The sequence below is a fragment of the Salvelinus sp. IW2-2015 genome, linkage group LG15 (assembly GCF_002910315.2).
Source record: "Salvelinus sp. IW2-2015 linkage group LG15, ASM291031v2, whole genome shotgun sequence".
NCBI lineage: Eukaryota > Metazoa > Chordata > Actinopteri > Salmoniformes > Salmonidae > Salvelinus > Salvelinus sp. IW2-2015.
In genome coordinates, this window is record NC_036855.1 from 53,008,914 (window position 1) to 53,013,032 (window position 4,119).

Genomic DNA, 4,119 nt, shown 5'->3' on the forward strand with positions numbered 1-4,119 from the left:
GAGAGAGAGAGAGAGAGAGAGAGAGAGAGAGAGAGAGAGAGAGAGAGAGAGAGAGAGAGAGAGACTTTACACTGAACTTCATCCGGCTCCATTTTTAGGACTAGCCCAGGCCACAGCAACAAGCCCTGGGATTGGCTGAAGTGGATCTGAAAGATTAGATATACATGGATTTAGGCATTTAGGCTGATAGCGACATGGTAAACAGGACCACACAACATGGTTTATTCATCTATGTCTCCTATAGCTCTGTTCTGTGGTGAGGGCTGAGGAACSAGACCACAGGAGGCTGTCAGTTAGCCCAGCAATCCTTTTAGAGCCTCACTGGCTCAGTATCGATGGATATTCAAATGACCCTCATTGCTAAATCAGCAAGTGCATCCTGAGGAAATGAAATATTGACTTTGATTTCAGAAGTCTTCCACAATATATGGATATGTGTCATCAAGGATAATGCTCATATTTGACAGTGTTGTTGGTGACATTTAAATCCACCGAACTGGGTTCCCGTTGGTTCGGTGGAGGCCGCTGAACGGCTCAGAATAATGATTCCTCTCCAGTCAGTACCACGAATCCGTCCTCCCCAGTTAAGGTGCCACCAACCTCCTGTATCTTGGATGCTGTTGGTCTACATGACACAGTGAGGTAGAGAGTATACCGAATGCAATCTAAGGAGAATAGCAGAATGCAGGAGTTCCCGGTGAAAAGGACTAGTTAGCGGAAAATATGCTGATCCCAGTCCCAGACACAGCCCTCTCTTTTAGCAAGGCAATCACTCTGACCGTAACCCTAATCCAGTATGTTTTCAACACAAAAAGAGACATTTGGGAAAATGCTATTCCTAACCTTCAATTTGACGCGCTACAGAAATGTGTGAACATGCCTGGAAAAACAACAGTAATTAAGACTAGGGTCACGTGTTGGACATATTAGTTATGGTTAGATGATGTTCAAGGATACAGAGAGATGTCTTTGTCTAACCTCCCCTCTCCCCCGTGTCTCTCCCTCACTCTAGTGTCTGCCAGTGACTGTGACTCGGACCTGAACGCTGAGTTGTCCTACTACACTATGAGCCCAGACTTCAGCATTTCTCCCCACGGCACGATTTTCCCTGCGGGGCAGCTGGACTATGAGAGGCCMAACCACCTGTATGAGTTTGTGGTGATGGCTGTGGACAAGGGAGATGTGCCCCGGACAGGTACAGCCACTGTACGCATCCGCATGGCCAATGTCAACGATGAGGTCCCCGAGTTCTCCCAGCATGTGTGAGTACAGTACTGCTTCTCCTCTTCATCACTATTACCATCATAAGTAAGAGTGTGGTTATTACAATCATCATCATGGCCATCATTATCTTCCTCATCATCAACATCTAAACAGGGCGCCTATTTAATTATCTCCCTTCTCTACTCATAATTTGTCTTTATTTGCCATTTTCCTTCCACCCTGCCTGCTCTTCTTGTTGTTAACCCTCACCCTGCCTATTTGTCAGCCTAGGCCATGCCATTTCACTTTCCTCTGCTCTGCACAGCTGCCTCCTCCCACAATCCAGTGCAGCTGCAGTTTCCCAGAATTCCACATGGCTGCCAATTCCCAAAATCCCTTGCAGCTGCTGCTGGTCTACAACCCAAACCGCTTCAAAGCAAAACACACAACAACAAAAAAGAAAGACAAACTGGGATTTAAACATCTCTATCTGTCCTGTTCCTCTTGGGCATGTTTCCTGCCCTGTATTAGCTCATCCGCACAGTCCTTTTTCTAAATGCCGCATTACCCTGCTGTTCCGGGCCGATCTGTTGTGATACATTGAGCTGTTTTTTTTCCCCCTCTGGCGTTGCTCTGGCCTGTGGCTCTTTTAATTGGACAATTTTCTGTCAGCTAGCTCTGCAGATTGGTGAGGCAGGTTCAATCAGCCATGCCTTTAGTTGTCGTGGAGAGAATAACTCCAGCACCAGGGCAGTGTGTGTGTGTGTGTGTGTGTGTGTGTGTGTGTGTGTGTGTGTGTGTGTGTGTGTGTGTGTGTGTGTGTTGTGTGTGTGTGTTGTGTGTGTGTGTGTGTGTGGTGTGTGTGGTGTGTGTGTGTGTGTGTGTGTGTGTGTGTGTGGTGTGTTGTGTGTCTGAGTACACGTTTGTTTTTGCAAGAGGAGACTGAAAGAGGTAGGGAAAGAGTTGAGAGAGATGGAGAGATGGAGTGAGTGAGTCAGACAGAGTGAGAGAGTAGGGGGATAGAGAGATGGAGAGGGAGAACCAACTGCCCACCAGGGATGTCTGTTTGAATCATTCTGATGAACAGTGGCATGGACCCAGTGTGTGGGTGTGGCTGGGTATGAATTGCTGATATGGATGCTCTATGTAGACGACTTAGCGTTTAGTTGTTGGGATTAATGTTGTGGTGTGGGTAGGTGGATGGGATTCTGTGTGCTGTAATGGGAGGCTGTGTGTGGGTCTGTGTGCGGGGTTATGTGTGATGGGAGGCTGTGTGTGCGACTGTGTGTGTGTTATTGCTGTGTGTCTCTGTTGGGGGTTTTGTGGGAAGAATTGATTTCCTGTCAGCAGGAGCATCACCAGTTTCCCCTCATGCTCTGTCTATTCTACAGAGATCTACAGTGAATTGTCATTGTTAGTCTACAGATATTCTCTAATGTATAAAACAATGAAACAGGGCAGGGTGTCTGGTATTAATTGAGTAACTTTGTGATGGCCGTCAGACTGTTATTTCTATTGGGCTCAATTGGATCAGCCAGTTCCTTTTGCCACTCGGTTCGCTCCCCTTTGCTGTTCATCGCTATCAGACGAAAACCTCATCTCCAAAACAAACTTTTCAGGAAATAAAAAAACCACCATATTTTCCTATTAACGAACATACAACGAAACTTCGGAAGATATTTTGAGTACATTTTCGTSGGCCGAGGCTCTTGAAATGTTCAGCGAATATTGAGGGGAGTCGCTGCTTTCAATACATGTAAAAAAAAAWATATATATATATATWTTWAAAAARMSMSARAWAKAGTTACRAGGTTTTCATTCGAAAATGACGTGTTGCTGGTGAAATCGACAAAAGGAGTCTTGTCACCCAGCCCGGTGTACACTAAGTAGATCATTACAGGGATTGTTTGCTGGCCGACAGTAACCTGAGTGATGAGTGAATTGGATAGGCAGAGAGATATTTATACATGTACTCACAGAGCCCCGGCAATCTGTTGACGTTACAGAAGATAGAGAGATGCTAATGAGCACAAACAACAAGCCTCGGTCCGGCGCTGTGTGTTTTGTCAGTCGTTAATATGTAATAGATGTTTTGGGTRAATTGGCTAATTATATTGCGGCTGATGTCAGTCATTGTGGAGGGAAACGGGGTTAAGGGTGACAGAGCGTCCGTGTCTCTGGTGTGGTAGAGGCGGGCTGGCTGGTTGGCTGACGGGAGGGAGGACGTAGGAAGACTCTGAKGGAGCAGTAGCTGGAGTTCGGGTTGAAATGAGATTGATGGGGTAAGATAATGAGCGGGAGAGCTGGCGTTGTGAGGGGAATACACAACCRCTGTCTGTCTGCCTGGGCAGGCGCCTGCCGCGTTCGCCATTCACTCACTCACTGCCTCTCCCACAACATGGMGGCCCCGCCTGGGAGTTGTCAGTCAGTCCTGTGTCAGAACCCCGTCACCTGGGCCAAAGTCCACGGCGACAGGTGAGAGAGGGACAGCAGACAGAGTCGGTGCGCGACAACCTTTGAGCGGCGGAGGGAGGTGATGGAGAGGCGCTGTGGTGTGGTGGATCCTCTCTTTTTTCTTTGGCGAAGCGTCATTGCCGTAGGCAGGTGACTGGCTAAGAAGGACGTCCAGTGTGTGGTGGAATCCTCTCTTTTTTTTCCCTTTCTGAGAAAATGGAGCCTGTGAGAATAAGGTCTTTGAGAGATGTTCTTGTGTGTGTGTGTGGGGGGCGGGGGGGGGTAGTACGAGGGTGAGCTTTCATTCATGGGAACCGATAGCGAGTCCATTTTGGAAGGCTGGTGACGAGATTACAGGTCGTATGTGTGTTTGTGTGTGGCGGTTGGCATGTGTGGAGCAGGCAGGGTAGTCGGAGCTATTGGGGGCGGGGTGAAGGGGGTTGTGTAGGGGGAGGGGGGGGG

The 4,119-nt window shown here is 48.0% G+C and overlaps 1 pseudogene; it reads left to right on the forward strand.

The window, feature by feature from the left end:
- Positions 1-4,119, forward strand: part of LOC111974412 (neural-cadherin-like) — a 191,971-nt pseudogene that overhangs the window by 97,705 nt on the left and 90,147 nt on the right.